The sequence below is a fragment of the Eretmochelys imbricata genome, chromosome 17 (assembly GCF_965152235.1).
Source record: "Eretmochelys imbricata isolate rEreImb1 chromosome 17, rEreImb1.hap1, whole genome shotgun sequence".
In the NCBI taxonomy this organism is placed as follows: Eukaryota; Metazoa; Chordata; order Testudines; family Cheloniidae; genus Eretmochelys; species Eretmochelys imbricata.
This window is the reverse complement of record NC_135588.1, coordinates 16,322,120-16,340,500: the sequence shown is the minus strand read 5'-3', so window position 1 is coordinate 16,340,500 and position 18,381 is coordinate 16,322,120. Positions and strand designations below refer to the sequence as shown.

The 18,381-nt window shown below is 46.4% G+C and overlaps 1 protein-coding gene across 1 annotated transcript in view; it reads left to right on the top strand.

The window, feature by feature from the left end:
* Window positions 1–4,853: 4,853 nt before the first annotated feature.
* GTF2IRD1 (GTF2I repeat domain containing 1) overlaps window positions 4,854–18,381 on the top strand; it is a 123,704-nt gene continuing 110,176 nt past the window's right edge. Inside the window, exon 1 of the mRNA XM_077836773.1 lies at window positions 4,854–4,877. The gene's annotated coding sequence lies outside the window, so the exon portion shown is untranslated. The remainder of the gene's footprint in view (window positions 4,878–18,381) is intronic.

Below are 18,381 nucleotides of genomic sequence, written 5' to 3'. Positions count from 1 at the left end.
TTGAGACCCCCCCCCTTTTTTTTTCTTCAAGATAACTTTTTGGAGGAGAGTGGGGGTATAGAGGTAGGAAGTGGAAGGGAGCTGATTTATAATTAGTCTGTAGGCGATGGCTCCTCTCCCTCTCTCGATCCAGGCTCCCCTCCCTCAGCAGTCAGACTCCCGCCAGAACAATGGCATCCTTCCTTCCTTAGCTCTGACAGCTATCTCACAGCTGCATGTGTGACAGGTTTCAGAGTGGTAGCTGACTACAAAAGTGATTTCCACCCCTTCTTGTCAACTGTTGAGAATAGCCCACTTCCACCTTAATTAAATTGGCTCGTTAGCACTGACCTCTTACTTGGTAAGGCAACTTCCATCTTTTCAGATGCTGTGTATTTATACCTGCCTACTGTGTTTTGCACTCCATGCATCTGATGAAGTGGGTTCTAGCCCATGAAAGCTTATGCCCAAATAAATGTGTTAGTCTGTAAGGTGGCACAAGGACTCCTCGTTGTTTGTGCAGGTACGTGTGTGGGGCTCACAGCAGTATGAAGTGGTTTGAGGTCAGTCTGTTTGTAAGCCACTTGGTTTCTTCAGTCCGCCCTCAGGTCTGCCAAAGCACTTAAGCAAGTTTGCATTAAAGTCAATGGGACTCAAGGACATGCTGAAAGTGGAGCTCAATCCAGGCCTCTGTAGTTATGTCTACACTGCAGGTAGACACCTGTGGCTGGCCCATGTCCAATGACATGGGCTTGCAGGGCTCAGGCTGTGGGGCTGTAAAATTAGGATGTATACACTTGGGCTCAGACTGGGACCTTGCGAGCGGGGAAGGTTCCCTGAAGCCCAGGCTCCAGCCCAAGCTGGAATGTCTACACCACCTCCTGAGCCCTGCGAGCTTGATTCAGCTGACCCGGGCCAGCTGTGGGTGTTTAATTGCAGTGTAGACGTAACCTGTGAGGAGGAAAGATAGGTTGGCTGGTCCTCAGGGTGTGCACACAGCTCTCTCTCCCATTGAGCACAGGTGCAGCACGTGGACTCTATCAGGGCCGACACTAGCCCAAATGGCGCTCCAGGTGAGGAGCGTCTTTGGTGCCCCCCGTCTCCATTTGTTAAACTTTTGAATACCTTATTTTTATTGGATTTGGAGCCCATTTCATGACTTCGATGCACAATTTGCATGCATGATTTATCCCCATCATATAAGATAATAAATTTGCACGCTAGGCTCTGTCAGGCTGTATTTACAGAAAGTCTGGAAGGTTCCACAAGGTTCTACAGAGGTCCAGAACATTCTAGGAGGTTAGTGAAAAATGAATCCAGCTAGGCAATATCGGAAAAACGTTATTTCAAACCTTCTATTTTCCCCTTTTGCAGCAAACAACAAAAACAGCCCCCGCAGCCTGGCGCTCCCCAAGCCCAGCACCCCAGGCAGTCACCTGGGTTGCCTGACCCTAAATCTGGCCCTTGTCTGTAAAAAGCACAAGACAAAGAGTGGCCAGGCCTGTGCTGCTGCGCGATCTACGGAGCAAAAACAAAACCCGCAATGGCGAGTCGCGGAGCCCAGGTCTGCGGACTCAGGTTTGCAGGGTTTGTGCTACAGGGCTAAAGATAGCTGTGTAGATGTCACAGCTCAGGCCGGAGCTCCCACCCCTCCCCTCAGGCTTTGCAGCTGAGCTCCGGCTGGAGCTGGAAAGTCTACATCGCAATTTTTAGTGCGGTAGGTGCATGCCCAAGTCTGTAGGCCTGGGCTCTGAGACTCGCTGCCAGGGGCGGGATTTTTAGCTGTGTAGCGGTACTCAGGTTACTCTGGCCTGGCAGCTAAGATTGATGCCTCTCTAAAGAGCAGCTAGTTGAGCTCCTATTTTATGCTTAAGCACATGTCACCTGGGACATGTCCATTCTCCAACCCTGCCTGTGCGTCTTTTCAACCCTGAGCATTGGTGAGCAAGGGAGTGGGCTTCACCTTCCTGGGTCTCTCTCTCTGGACCCCATCATGACAGTATCCGAAGACCTAAGCCATTAGGCGAGGCCTCACGTTTTACGTAGGCCCAGCTGCAGCTGGTAATGGGGCATTATGACTCTAGTATCCTGCCTGTGCATTGCTTAGACATGGCTGTGCATCATAAATCCCAGTGTATTCTTGGGATATACTACAGGTATGCTAGGAGAGCAGCATTTTCCACGCACCTTCGAACAATCCTAGACGCCACCTGCACTTCCCCACAACTCGGGTGTGTGCCCAGAACTTTTTAATAACAGGTTTCAGAGTAACAGCCGTGTTAGTCTGTATTCGCAAAAAGAAAAGGAGTACTTGTGGCACCTTAGAGACTAACCAATTTATTTGAGCATGAGCTTTCGTGAGCTACAGCTCACTTCATGCATCCGATGAAGTGAGCTGTAGCTCACGAAAGCTCATGCTCAAATAAATTGGTTAGTCTCTAAGGTGCCACAAGTACTCCTCCTTTTCTTTTTAATAATAATTGCCCTTCCCGGACTTATACCCAGGCTTGAGTGCTTGGGTTCTGTTGTGATAGGGGTGTTAGAAATACCCGGGCTCAGTGGTGTGCCTAGTTTAAAACAAGTGTTCCTACAAGAAATTGGAGCATTGGATCCTGTTTAGTTTGGGTTCCCCTGGACAAAGATGTGTGGTGTGGCTGGTGTGTCCATTACCACTTTGTGGGATCTGCAGCTCCTAACAGTGAGACGATATGTAAGAACGAGAAATACAGATGCATGGCTCATGAGTGACTGGTCTGCAGCTTTATTGTACAAGAAACTCTTTCTTGGTGACAGCAGTTTCCTGTCTGGGATATTCAGAGTATCCTTTCTCTCTGGTAATGGTAGTTACAGTTCCCTATTTTCTTAATCCGTTAAAACCTGGTGGCTGTGTTAACTATCCAGACATTGCAGTGTTAGGCTTTACTTACACTAGAAAGTTGTACTGCTTTAACTGTGCCAGTAATGTTAAAGCAGGTTGTAAGTTCTTTGCAACAGGCAGGGCCTGTCCTTTTGTTCTGTGTCTTTGTGGCGCCTAGCACAATGGGGGCCTGGTCCATGACTAGAGCTCCAACATGCTAAGGTAATACAAATAATAAATGTACAGCTCCCCCAATATGGATGCAGTTATACCAGTATAAAAATGTTTATACCAGCTGATATAAGGCACCTCAGTACAATTATACTGGTAAAAAAGCAGATCCCCCATGCCAAAATAATTGCACCGGTACAACTGTCAAGCGTAGAGCAGGCTTTAGAAAATGTGGGTAACAAAAGAATATAAAGCGCAAATGTCATCGGAGTTGAAAGGTCCATGGCGTGCTGGGAATTTGCCCATCTTACACAAATAGGGTAGAGTACGGTGAGATTTTTATCTTTTGCAAGAGCACCTGATTTGTTCTTTACTTGTTCTCTAAGTGGGACTAACCTGTGCTGAGTGAGGTTTGAAATGGATTATCTGGAAAAGCAGAACTCTGACTATAATGCCTACGGATATTTTCGTTTTCTCACAAGCATGTAGGTGAGGAACTTTCCAACAGGTGCTTAGGTTTTGTTTGTGCTGTCTGTAAAAGAAAACAAAGATAAGGGTCTTGCTGTTCCGCTGAATATTACCCAGTGAAAAGAACAAAGAGGGGTTGAGGAAAGACCAACAGACTTCAAGAGCCACAAGTTCTGTGACTCAGATCAGTTAGTTTATTCAGTGGTGAATACTCTGAATTAGGCATAAGGGATTACATTTCAGTTGGAACATCCCAGGAAGGTTCAGGGATCTTTTCGAATCACTGGGCCATGCCAGACCTTTTGTTATCTAACTTGTTCGCAGGTCAGCCCATGAGGGACTGTTAATATTTTCATGTTTTAAAGTCCTTTCACCACAGTCATTGTTTAAAACGATTGTTTAGCCCATGTTGTTCTGCCTCCAGAGAAATGCAATGTGCTCGGCAGGAACTGATGCTGCTGCTTCCTTTGCTGGGCAGCAAAGTAATAGCAACAAGCCGGGGCCAGTTATTTGGTTACCACACTGCTATATCAATGGTGCGCTGTCAACCATCCAGTAACGAATTTCTGTGGCTTGCCTGGGTTGTGGTGTTCCAGCACTTGTTCGTGGAGTCAAGTTAAGTTGCATCCATCAGCTTTACTGATACCCACGTTTGCTTAAGTGATTAGAAAAGCCACAACTTGAAATTCAAGTCTGGTCTCCAATACGCCGCTTCTTATTGGTCAATTTTATGTGGTTTCCTCAAGAGACTCCAGTTGGTTTGGTGCCTCGTTGTTACATTAGCTAGCTAATCGCCGTATGTGGTCTGTGAAGAATGTATGTTGAAACTTCCAATGATTGGTAGGTGACCTAAAATACATTTAGAATTAATTTAACCCTAGGGGCTAAATTCTTCTCTCTGGGCTTGTGTTCACTGCAGTGTTAACTCAAGGTATAACTTGCGTGTTGTCCTTAACCTTGCTTCCATAGACGCACGAATCTGTGGCTCAGCATAAGTGGTGCTTTAAACTCCGGGGAGCTGGCCTCTGAGTGGGTATGAGTTTGAAGCTCCACTGCTCCGAGGACACTGAAGCTAGTACTGCGGTGGGGAAGCAGCTAACACAAGTGCTTCGTGCAGATCCAGCATTTTCCTGCAGTGCGGGTGCTCTCGCTGATGCTCGGCTCACTCGAGGCGTTAACTGAAGCGTAGAGAACTCTGCAATGAAGATGTGCCCCCAGAAGCAAAAAGAACTCAGAATGGGTTATTTTTTAAAAGTGTCTTGATTTTTTTCCTTTAAGTCAGCCCCGAAGACCTGGCTCAGGACGTCTGAAGTTGGCAATGCTGCAGTTACCCAGTCTGGGGCCGACAAGCTGGAAAGTGATGGAGGACCACAAATGATCAGGATCTCCTTTGAAACAAACTGTAAGGCAGGGTTGGATTTAGGGGCAGGTGACTGAGGTGACTGCCTGGGGTGCCAGGCTTGGGGGGCTGTTTTTGTCGTTACCATGAATAAATACAGATTTACAGATCCTAGCGTGCAAATGTATCATCTTATGAGACAAGGATAAATCATGCATCCAAATCATGCATCGAAGTCTTGAAATGGGCTACAAATGCAATACAAAATAAGGTATTTATGAGTTTAAGAAATGGAGTTGGGGGTGCTGAAGATGCTCCTCTCGTGGGGTGCCATTTGGTCTAAGGCCGGCCCTGCTGTGAGGCCTTGGGAGTTCGCATTGTCTCTGTTAGATCACTAAGAAAAGGCCTTTAAAACTGGGACATGCAGATGAGGTGGCAGAGTATAGAACCCTTTACTGTAGCCATAGGGGTGCTTTTACCCACCCCTTTCAAGAATCGATCTCCAAGAACTTGCGAGAGAGGCAGGTAGGTCTCCCTGCTGGCAGGCATGCCTCTCTGCGCTGCATAACGTGTGCCTCTACCAGGTGTCAGGGTGGTGGTGGTGGCAAAGCTTTTTTCCAGAAATGGCTTTGGTCTGCACATTGAGCAACAAAAACAACAGAAAATCTGACTGGATGGGAGCACAGGGTGGGTGGGTGTGTGTACACACACACACACACACACACACACACACACACACACACACACACACACACACACACACACACACACGAGTTTTTGCACTTTGGTCTGTTTTTTTTTTGTTTGTGGCTTGTGGGTCCCCACCCTTTATACATCAACATGAGCAGTAACTAACCCCATCATTTGGAGAGGAAGGACGTGGTCCTGTGTTTTCAGGCCCCCATCCTGACTCTTTCTTCCACAGCTGCTCTCACCACTGCAGCAGTTGGTGTGTGGGGCAGGAGGGTAAAACACATAAGAACATCAGAACGGCCACACTGGGTCAGATCAATGGTCCCTCTAGCTCAGTATCCTGTCTTCCAACAGTGGCCAGTCCCAGATGCTTCAGAGAGAATGAACAGAACAGGTAAGCATCAAGTCATCCATCTCCTGTCATCCAGTTCCAGCTTCTGGCAGTTAGAGGCTTAGGGACACCCGGAGCATGGGGCTGCATCTCTGATGATCTTGGCTCAGAGCCATTGATAGGCTTATCTTCCATGAACTTATCTAATTCTCTTTTGAATCCAGTTATAGTTTTTGACCGTGACAACATCCCCCGGCAATGAGTTCCACAGGTTGATTGTGTGTTTGGTGTGAAGCAGTACTTCCTTTTGTTTTTAAACCTGCTGTTGCCTGTTCATTCCATTGGGTGACCCATGGTTCTTGTGTTATGTGAAGGGATAAATAACACTTTCACTTTCTCCACAACATGCATGATTTTATGGACCTCCATCATACCCCCCTTAGTAGGGTGACTAGATACCCCATTTTTAAAGGGACAGTCCCGTTTTTGGGGACCTTTTCATATATATGCACCAATTACTCCCCACCCCCGTCCCATTTTTTCACAGTTGCTATCTGGTCACCCTACTCTAAGTCATCTCTTTTCCAAGCTGAAAACAGGAAGGGCCTAGTCAAGGCTGCCTTGGTGTACAGGTGTGTATGGAAAATGAGGTAGCCTAATGGAGCATGTTCCCAAGAACCTCCAGAGCTGGACCTGCTGTTGGCACATTCAAGGCTGGGGCTTGTGGCTAGGTCTGTGGTTAGCATTCTCCCTGAGCCAGTTGTCCCACTTTTCTTGGGGCCTCATGGCAAATCCGTGGAAGGACTCCCATTGACATCAGTGGATTTTTGGATCAGGGTTTTATAGATTGTACCTATTCTTGGTAGGAATGAGGTGTGCAGGGCCTACATTAGCATGCTACTTGGATATATTTTTTGCATGCTCTTCTCTGTGCTGCCCCCCCGCCTTCCCCCCCGCACAAGTATCAAGTTGCTCCTGAATGTGACCCAAGGTTTCCTTTATGGCTGAAGGCAGCCAGCTTCCAGTTGCACCAAAGGAGGGTTAGAATACAGTGGGGAAACTGGTAAGAAGTAAAGAAATCTGTTAAGTGAAGCCCAATATATTTCATATAACAGGTGCCACTTAAAAGCACAGCTGCAGTGTTCCCAATTTGAACAATATTTGGTGCATTGCTTAAAGTCCCAGCTCCTGGAGGCATGTGATTAGGTGAGAATCTCAGCTCTCATTTTTAAAAAAAAGTTTCTAGCCCTCATTGGGAAGAAAATCTTGAAAATGTGACTTGAGTGCCTCTTAAAGGCTCAGAAACCAAAGGCAAATAGAAAGAGCCCAGCGTTTATTATATATTTAAAATCCCAGGATTTCTAAGGCAATCTCAATATTTTATGTGGCCTAACTTATGATTTTTTTTTTTTTTTTTTTTGGCAAGACTACCATTGTTTACAGGAGGAGACTTGTTAAAATTTCGTACCAGAAAGTTTCCCATTCAAGAGTTCATCCTGTCTGTGAATATATTAGAGCTGGTGGGGAAAAAAGTGAGCAATTTTTCATAGTAAAATTTGTATTTGGAAAATTTCAAGCAACTCAGCTCTACAGAGAGAGCGAGCAATCAGCTCAGAGTCTGCTTTTCAGAAGTGCTGAGCACCCACAGCTCTCCTTAACTGCAAATCAGGCTCTTACAGTTTACAGAGTCCTGTTTAGTTAGACATCAGAAGATTCCACGTTTTGGATGCATCCCCAAGGTTGGGCACTGTACAGAAGAGGACTGGAATCCGGGACTCCTGGCTGTGGAGCTGACTCGCTTTGTGACCTTGGGCAAGTCACTTCACTTCTATGTGCTGCCTCTTTGTCCTCCTGCCGTACCCTGTCTTGTCTGTTCAGATTGCAAGCTCTTTGGGGCAGGGGCTGTTTCTCACTATATACCTGCACACGTACTACATTATTAGTCATTATCGTCCTCCCTCTTCTGTTCGCTGCTTGTCCTTTTACCTTCCCTCCTTCATGTCACAAGCCCTTTACTTTTGTTGATAAGTCCAGCTCAAGGTCCCTTCCAGCTTGATGGCTGCTCTGTTCCAATCACACTTTCCCGGAGGAGGGCTGGGCTGGGTCAGAGGTGCTCTAGCATGCATTACCTGCTGCTGAACCAAGGGGCGCCTGTGAGCATGTGGGATTTGAACCTGAAAGTGCCGCTGTGATGCACTTTCAGCACTGACAGCTATATGAATCAAGTTCCCAAGCCCCTCTGTAATGCTGCTTTTTGTAAATGTCCCTTTCACGTAGACCCCAGTCCAGCAAGGTACCGAAGCAGATGTCTAACTTTCTAGCATGTGAGCAGTCCCATTGAATTCAGTGCACTCACGTGCATTGTCGAATGTGCCTCTCAGAGACCACAGGGATGGGCGCAGTGTAAGAACCTGACTAGACAGATCATTGTGCCTAAAGCATTGTATGTGCTAAGTTCTTAGAGCTTAGGTTGTAATTAGTTGGCTGTGCAGTAACTAAAACCGTGGCATGGTCAACCAATTTAATTTGTAAACAATGCAATGACTGGAAAAGAGGACAATCAAACAAAAAAGGAAATTGAGAATGTAAAGTACCCACATGCCCTGCATATCTGCTCCCCCGCCGACTCTGAGGTTGTTCTGAAAGATAATTTGATTGCAGTATGATGTGAATTTGTATATGTACGCAGAGCTAAGCATACATCTATATTATACGCTGGTATGAAAGTTAATTGCATGCTAGCCATAAACTTGTGCCATTTTGTGGTGGAGACGTGGTGACTGTTCAAAATGGTGGCAACTGCATGTTACTGGTTCCTCAGCTCTCAACCGCTGTGTGGTGAGGGCCGGTTTCTGGCCTCACTGAAATCTATAGGAGTTTTGCTGCTGACTACAGCGGGCCCAGGATATGGCCTTTAACTGCTGCCTTGCTGTACTTCAGAGTTCAAAGGAAGCCTTTGTAATAAGATTTCCATGGTCACTAAATAGAGAATTGACCATTTTTTTAAAGCTTGGTTGAAATTGATTTTTTCCCTCCTCTTTGATTAACCAGCAACTTGAGCTTGATTTTTAAGACTGAGTTAAAACATGTGGTCTTGTTCTGATTCAGACTGTACTCTCACCTGAGCTATCTCTCTGGAGCTTTCATAGGCTAATGAGCACGAGGGACCAGTTGCTTCCTGCAGAAATATTTCAAAGGGGTCTGCTTTGTATTAGCATTAGAGAAGATCCTTAATGCAGTTAAAATTCCCAGGCAAAAAAATTTAAGATGCAGTTGAATTGGGAAATAGATATCAATTCAATTAAAAACGGCATTATTAAAATTGTAGTGACAGCATTTTTAAAAAAAAAAAGGGGGGGGGGTGAATTTGGAGTTCACTTTCCGCAAAAGGTTTCAGATCCCTGCCTACACCCTCCTTCTCCTGTGATATGTAAGTGAGATCTGGACTTTTATAGACGCATGGTGTACATGAATAGCTTTATATATTTTGGAGAGTGTGCATCTTAGGTACCAATGTGGCCCCCATCATCGCAGTATCTGAGTGCCTTGCAATCATTACTGGCTTTATTATCGCAACGCCCCTTTGTGGTAGGGCAGTGCTATTATCCCCATTTTACAGTTGGGAACTGAGGTCCTCATTGGAGATATCAAGAAGGGATCACTGTTTGGCAGTGTGGTGTTTGGTTTTATAGGGAAAGAAGTTTGACGTTCTAGCTGGGTAAGAGTTCAGGTTGTTTGACTTTGAATTTCTTGCTTTTGAGATATTTGTTTATATAACTCCAGAGTTCTACTAACTTTGTTGTAATTTAACGGATATCTGTTTACAGTCCTAACTGTATCTTTGAGGAAGTTTTTGGGATGGGAATTTTCTTTTTCTGTTGTTGTTTCTAAATGATTTAAAATATTGACAGTGTGTGTGTGAAAACGTGTAGATGGTTATTTCTGCGAGCAACACTAGTGTGTTCTAGTTATGCACATGGTGTAAAGACGATGCATGCTGTTCGATGAAATGCCAGACTCCCCACTATTCACATCATCTGGCAGAATTTGTAACTTTAATAATCTGGAGAAGTTTGGGCTTTACAAACTCTGAGTGAAATTAACCAGTACAAGGTTAATTTCATCAATATAGGATGTAAGTGGCGATTAATTGGTGGATAGCTCTTATGCTGGCTCTCTGCTTGGGATGGTTTTCATTCTCTGGGACCACAACAGTTCGCCAGTGTAGCTTTGAAGCTCCACCGGGCCATGAGCCAAGTTTATAATCCTTGCCAGACTTTATCAAGTCAGGTGACAAGAGACTGTCTGTTATAGGTTGAAACATCTGTAAGGGATGGACTCCTAACATGTGCACCTTGCCGTCAGAAAAACACTCCGACAGAATTCTCTGGATCTGGCTTAGGATGCAGGAATGCAACCAGCCCAAATCATTTCTGAGGGATAGCTTTAGGGGAGAATAAAAAACTGGGACTTTTTTCCAAAATAAAATGGCAAAGGTTTCAAAGACCTGTATTTCCAAAATGCCCATGTCTGATCAACCTCTAACTTCCTTTTTTTAAAAGGGGGGAAAAAGATCAAATCTGCCCTCACTAGATTAACACTTGACAAACTTAAGGCAGAGAAGATTTTTTCCCCCCCTTGGAAAGTTGGGATAAGGGAGTGGCCACTCTCAGGCTCAGAATGGAAAGCCAAACTGCTGCTATTTATTATTTACGATAGCGCCGAGGAGTCCCAGTCATGGACCAGGCCCCATTGCGCAAGACACGGTACAAACACACAGCAAAGAGATGGCCCCTGTCCCCAGTCTAAGTAAGCGCGACACTTTCCACTGCTTCACTAAAGATGCTGTACAGTTGTAAGCTACAGCCTTAACAATGGAGGGACAGATTCATTGTTACCCCCTTTGATCCGTCTAAGCGGGTGGGAGGAGGCCTCTATGCCAGGAGCAGAGCCAGTCTTCTGCCCCTACAGAGGCTTATAGGGGCCATTGCAGCAGTGTGAAAGTAGGATAGCTGTTAGGCTGCCCTAATCTGTGCTGGGGGTCAGATCCACCCCCCAGCATCCCTTGGAATGAGGATGCTTAAGCCCCTTCTCCCTTGTCCCTGCTCTGGGGCCGTTGCCAGCACCAGGATGAGCTATGGTGCCATGATGATATACTATTCACTTGGTATCTATGCAGTGCCAGCAGCTACTGTCCAGAAGATGGGAAATAAAAGGGGAATAGAGTGGATCAAACTAACAGGAAGAGAGTCCGAATTCCATCCTAGGAAGGACTGGGCTTCTTTGTACATGGCTGCTTTTTTCACTAACTAATGAGTTTTATGCAAAAGCTGGAGGAAGTGACCTCCTGTGGTTTAGGCCACTGCTGGCCAGAATCTCTCACCTGACAAGACAAGACTTGCCAGGGATATGGAAGAAATACGCAAGTTCCAAAATGAAAAGGCTCATTCCAGTGCTGTGAGGTCTGTGGAGTGATGGTCCCATCCCCATCCCCTATGCTGGTAGTAGATCATTATGGCAAGCTTCATTTATTGCCAAGAAGTCACAAAGCAAAAAAAAACCATAGTTGACGAGAGATCTAGGAAAATAACTTTTGGCAAGAGGGTGAATGGAACATCACCTTTCTCTGAAAAACTCTGTTCTTAGCTGTTTGTGCTTTCAAACTCTTGAAAATCCTCAGCTGCTGTTGAACCGGGAGGGAAAAGCTGTCTGGAACGGATGGGTGTTTTAAGAGAGTAAACTCACTGAATGTTAAGTCTCACCAAATGAGGGTCAATCCATCCTCATCATTGTATCCGCTCATTATACTCCATACCTGAACATAGCCATTATAGGAACAAAATACCCTCCTATCTCAATGTCTGTACTTTGCCCCGTTAACCTTTTACCCCCAATTGGGGATATTGCGGATTATGTATTCCTTATGCCATCCGATCTTGAACTGAATTTTGCACCCCTTGATAATCTGTACGTTATTCCCTGATAACCAGAAACTTCCATGCTTAAACTCTGCACTGTTGTTTGTTTTTGTTTTGTTTTTTATTTAAACATCTTAATAAAATTTGGTGTGTGCCTGTTTCTGCTTATCAGGTTCCTGGGGCAGAGCAGCTGGTCACACTTTTGATGAGCTGTATACGACTACATCTGTAGATAGAGGCCACCAGGGATTTTGGGAACTCCTCTCAGCTCATAAACAGAAGAGATGCAAATAATTCTTAATGGACCCAGAGGGGTTTTAGAGGAGGTGGTTGTGCTGCATAACAGATAACAGCAGAGGCAGATCATTCAGAATGGCTGAAGCATGACCTCTAAAGCAGCACAAGACTGTCTCTGAGGAGGGGGACACACCGTTAGACCATTTCTGTGGATGGGGACACTTATTCCCAGCTTGTTTTCTAGGGCTGCTGGAATTTTCACAGAGGAGGGGGCAGAAATGAAGGAAGGGTGTAGGATGAGGGGCCAGTTTGTTGCCTTAGGTTTACAATGAATATTTTTCTATAGCTGCTGTCATCCAGAAACAACATACAGACTAGGCGCCTACAGCCTAATGTGTGGGATGGATACACCCATTGGCTTGTCCCTGCTTCAAAGAGCTGACACCCAGCCTTTCAGTCTGATTTAGACTCCTAACTGAATGGAAGTTAGGAGCCAAAATACCTCTGTAGAGCTGTGCCCGACTGTCTTTCTCGAATATGTGCATGCAGAGCCTCGCTCAGTGTGCCCCAATCCCCAGTCAGGTCTCCTAGATGCTTCCACAATGGAAACAACAAATAACCTCTGTAGGAGCAGCGGGGACTCGGCACCTGGGAAAACCGGGACGTTTGTGTAATTGAGAAGCGTGGAGTGTGCTGAATCCAACAGAAAAGCAAAAGGAGGGTGGAGCTGGGAAGTCCTAGGGATGTCGGGGAGCACATTTTTCACTGCAAAACAGGCCTGGGGGAAGTAACTGGTTAATCAGTAAAAAGAAAAGGAGGACCTGTGACACCTTAGAGACTAACAAATTTATTTCAGCATAAGCTTTCGTGAGCTGTAGCTCACTTCATCGGATGCATTCAGTGGAGAATCCAAAAAAGTGAGCTTTAGCTCACGAAAGCTTACGCTCAAATAAATGTGTTAGTCTCTAAGGTGCCACAAGTCCTCCTTTTCTCTTTGCGGATACAGACTAACACGGCTGCTACTCTGAAACCTGGTTAATCAGTGTTTTTCATTTTGTTTTTATGGCAAACATATCATATTCTTACAAGGGCAGCAGGCTTGGCAACACCTGGGGAAAAGGGACGGAATTAAACGGTCTTGGGGTATTTGGTTATAAATTCCTGCCTTGCAAAGGCTGTGTTTCCTTGGAGCTAGCCCTAACTAGTGTAAGAATGGTTTACCCCAGTTTTTCCACAGATTACTTTCCCTTTGATTAGACAACAGCTTCAAGCTGCAAGTCTTAATTTGATTTGGACAAGCCTATCGCCTGCCAGAAAGTTTTTTATTTTTCTTTCTAAATCTGCTGCCAGCGCTATACGTGACCATTCATGATTAAAAGCTTTACGGAGATATAATATTTTTCTTGGGTCATGTTATGATCTTGTTTAAATTATACCCCAATTTCCCATTAGGTAGTCAGGTGAAGGGAATTTGCTTTTGATACGGATCTCCTGTCGAGCCAGAATAACCAAACAATGGTTCTGCTGCTTAGTCTGCTGCCGGTCACCCTGCCAAGGTTGTGTCGTTGTTGTCTTATGCTCCTCTGTGCATCTGCTTGTCTGGATTCCCCCTTTTGTCTTTCGACTTATACTGAGAGTGGAAGCTATTTGGTCCAGCAACCATCATCTTGTTTTGTACAGCACCTAGCACTGTGGGGTCCTTGGTCCATGACTGGGCCTCCTGGGAGCTAAAGCAATACAAATAAATCCTCCTCCTCTTCCCCCCACCACCACATGGGGGGTTCTGTGCAATCTGTGTGAGAAAGAAGGTAGCAAAATAAGGCCCTGATTCAGGAAAACACTCAAGCATGCGCTTAACTTTGAAGAGGTGCTTAAATCCCTTGGAACACATCCATTCCCGAATTGGAGACTTATCTACATGGGGTGGTAGTGTGCATTACAAATCACATCCCTCTGGTGTGCTCTAACATGCTGCACGCTAACTGCCCCGCATAAACCTTGCTAATGCGCTCTAAAAGGTACCTAGTTTTGTTACTTAGAATGCACCAGCAGGGTTCATACAGCACAGTTAGGCCACAGCATGTTAGTGTGCTTTGCACATCACAGCCGTCTGGCGTGCTTTGCCCTGCTGTGTAGACAAGTCCTGTATTTCTAACTTTCTGGGACCTGGTCTTGTTCCCATTGAAGTCAGTGGCAAAACTCCCATTAACTTCAGTGGTGTAGGGTCAGGCCCCCAGTGCACTGCCCATTATGACCAGGGTTGTCAATCCTCTGGAAAACTAGACTGTCTTGAGTTTTCTTACTATTTTGAAATAGAGGAGGCATACGGTGCAGTGAATATGGCCAGGGACTGAGAGGCAAAGCATTTGGGCTTAATATCTAGTTCTGCCACTGTCTTGCTGTAAAGTATTATCATTATTGATCTATTATCTAGCTTGAGCCCCAGTCTGGATTTTTTTTTTTTTTTTTCATCAACCAGAACAGATGCATCTGAACTTTGCCCACATGGTACCAAGTTGCCAGGAGCCCAAAGGCTGTACCTTAACGGCGTGGAATGTTGGTGTGGCCCGTCTACAATGTTCCCCCTTAATTCAAGAGGCCACAAGATAGATGGAGGTGGAACATTGTCTGCTGGGACCTCTGCAAACCTCCCCTCTCTGTTAAAGACAAGGTTGCACAGCAGAGCTGATTTTCCCAGAGATGGAAACAAATCATTTTAATTTTTCATCCTTAATGCTGCCTGCCTGCATGAAAAAGGTTTGACCTTGCCGTTAGGTGCCCTGTACGGACGTGTTCTGGGAAATGGCAGACTTCATTAAGATCACTGGTAACCTGTGGTTCCAGAGTGACAGTGGATGATCCTGCCCAAAAGACTGGCTAGTGTGCTTTGCTAGCCTGGGTCACTGAGATCCTCTGCAGCTCAGCATCAGGGGCATCACCAAGGAGGGTGTGTTTTTTGTTTTTTGTTTTTGTTTTAATTCTTGTTTTATTTTACAAAGTCATTGAGCTAATAAGCGCTTTTCCCAGAGCATCCTGGGGAAAAACAAAACCCAGCCATCGGCTTGCACTGGGCACTCAGCACTGTTAAGAAATGTCAGATGGTTTTAAGAGGATTTTTCTGGGTCAGGGTTGGCATAGCACAGCAGAGCTGCTGGAGCAGCCTTGATGATAGCTCTGCCTTCCAAAACGAGGGAGGAAGCTCTTTGCCCTTCCGCCTTGTGCCAGAAAGGCACCATCCTTCTGCCATCCTGTTCGCAGGCATTTCTTCTCTCTCCCTCTGCCGGGAAATCCTTTAACTTTTCAAATGGGGTCATCGACGTTCTGGTCCAATTTCAAGCTGAGTGCAGCTGTTCTTGTGAAACCCAAAGAAAATCCTTTGTTACGAGAGAAAGTGATTCCAAGACACAGTGTCTAATGCTTTCTTTTCCGGGCAACCAGAACAAACCTCTGACTCTGGAGAGCAAGGGTATCCTTCTATTTAACTGTAGCCCTCTTGAAGTACAGTGAGAGCTGATTCCCAAGAGAGGGGCAGGGTATAGTAGTGTGTCACCACACCGCGAGGTCAGCACTAAAGAATTAAAGTGATTGTTAAGGGTTGTGTAGAGAAGGAATTAAAAAGATCGAATGCTCCCTTCTGAGCTGTGCAGCAGCCGCTTGTGCTGTGGTGGGCCTGATCCCAGCTAGTCAAGTTGCTGCGTCTGGGTGGAATGGATTCACCATTGCTCCAGCTAGTTTCAGACAAAGAATCCCAGCCTGGGGGATATTCTCTTACTGTGACTGCAGTACTGGCAAACAGCCTTGGAGAATGGGAAAGATTCCTGTATGCCTCTTTGCAGAGTGTGGTAAAGATACTGTGTGTGCATTAACAATCCACTTATGGGAAGAGCTGGCATGGAGGTCTCTGCAACAGAATGCAGATGTAATTCATAAAATGCAGTCATTATCTTTTATCTAATAAAGAATTGCTTCCACCCTCATTAACTTATTTCATGCACAAGTAACAGCCAGCCTCTGCATGGCTGAGTGCACGTGCGTCCTTCCTGTGGGATCGTCAGTGACAGAGTAATCCTCCTCTACCACCACGCAGTATGAATTTGCACTTAATCACCAGAGGACTCTCAGGTGTCAATAACCTGACCTCCAATGCCAGACTCTGCTTATGGCTACCTGCTTGCAAATCCAGAACCAGTGAGTTTATTTTGCATTTATACTGGTGTAAACGAGAGTAGAACCTGGACTTTGGTTTTTATCCTCCCTTTCCTGGCCCGTACTTAAACTGTGGATGGCTTCTTTCGTAAACTGCAGCCCCTTCCTTAGAGTCTTGTCAGTGTCTGTTCTCTGATCCTGTGTCTCTCCCCTCCCACCCACCCCCCCAATGTTCTTCCAGCTGGCCCTCTCCCTTTGGAGATAGCTGCCTCCTTTAGAGCTCTCACCAGCTCGCGCGTGCTATCTTGTTCAGACTCTGGATGGATCTGAAATGCAAAGAGCTGGCTGCAGAATTGGGCCAGAGCTCTCTTCAGGGCATGAGATGAAGGCTGGGCTGGTGCCCTCTTGTTTCAGCACCTGAGAATCACACCCAGCCCCTCACAGGTACGAAGGGCCAAATTCATCTTTGTGCCAGTGCGAGGACAAGGAGACAGCCTGTTCTAAGGCTGTGAGAAGCCACTGCAGCCCCTAGCCCTTGCTTTCATGCTACCTATGGCCAGGCAGGGGCATGGTGTTGCCAAGGTGTATGAGTGCCCTGGCTAGAGCATCCTTCCACCCCCTGTTGCACCCCTACCCCCGGAACTCCTGGAGAGGTAGCACAGAGTCGGTGGAGTGGGCCCACTCACTGGTGGTGGCCCAGGGGCTTGGGATTGGCCAGCACCTGCCCTACCACCATTGGTGGGAAAGGGTCATAGCATGACTCTGAATCTGGCCCTACAGCTCCCATCCTTGAGGAGGACTTCCTAGCAGAGGAGTTGGAGTTGATTGGCTCATTGCTGCATGCTAGCCTCCTTTTCTCTTGCAGTTTATTGTAAAGGCCTGGTGCCAGTCAGCAGGCTTTGTGAGGGCTTTCTTGTGCTCTCCCCAAAACTCACAGACTGCCAGTCCCACCGCGCAGCCATTGCTTGGCTGCAGCATCTACGTTCCGTGGTGAAAGGCACCTCTTAGTCTTCCCACTGGCTCGGATGTCTGACTGGTCAGTGACTGAGGAGAGGAGCATGTGGAGACAGGTAACATGGGTTGCTGGCCACTAAGGGCCACTAGACACCTTTCTTGTGGGACGTCTCTCAGGGGGTGTCTGAAACACCATTCTAGCAATGAAAGGCTTTTCCTTCAGTCAGCCCCATCCCAGCACTCCAAACAAGTCTCCTTTTTTTTTGTCTGTCTTTTTGGTTCCCTTTCAGGGTGAGATTGGTCCCAGGGCCTGCAGGGAAACAATCAGGTTTCTACTGTTGGCTGCCCCCGAGTTCCTGCCTTCTGCGGTTATTGTCTGGGTAGCAAATTGAGTTAAGTACAGCTAGCTTCATTCTTATTCCTCAGGCGGGCGCACCGAGGCTCAGCTGGTTTTCTAATCTTGCTTCATTAGAAATTCTCTGCCCCCCCTTTTATCTGCTTGCAGCTTCAAACACATGATTTACAATCTGGTTTGAATGGCTCAGAATCATTGCTGCCTAATTTGCCACCCTTTATTTGTGAAATTAAAGCCCGGAAGCATCTCATTGCCCCATCTGAAAGATTTGGTGGAAGGGCTGTAGCTGACCACACATTTCCTCCACAGGAAACACTATCTACAGTGGTTCCTTAACAGTGGGGAAGGGCCAGCGGAGAGGGGGCTGTGCAGAGAGATGCCGGCCTCAGCATCTTGCTGTGTGAATGAACTGAAGACTAATTCCCTGACCTTTATTTTTGTTTAGGAAGGGTGGGCGTGGACTCCATTTGGACCAGTGAGGGGGTCGGCTGGGACTGGTATGGACAGTAGGAAGATAGAACACCTTGCTTTGCATGTGAGCCTCGTGCGATATGGCCGTGGTACTACGGAGGGGTTCAGTTGTTTGCAAAGCACTTTGAGACCCTTGCACGAAAGACACTATCAGAATGCATGGTGCTGCGCTTGGTGTTGTCTAGCGATCGTTGTCGCCAGCACAGGAGTGGAAAGTAGCTGGCTCCAGATGCAGCAGGACTCAGTCCAGGGCATGGCTGGTAGAGATTGAAAGGAGATTTCAAGGGGCTGAGTAGGATTTGAGGGGCTGAGTAGGCTCCTGGCTCTGTGTTGGGGAGGTGTGCCTCGAGGGAAAAGGGGAAGGTTTACAGCAAAGAGCTGTACAGTTTTCAGCAAGTCAGGCTGGAGAGCAAATACTTCAGAAGCACTGGATGCAGCTCCTTTTGCATAGACAGAAGCGTG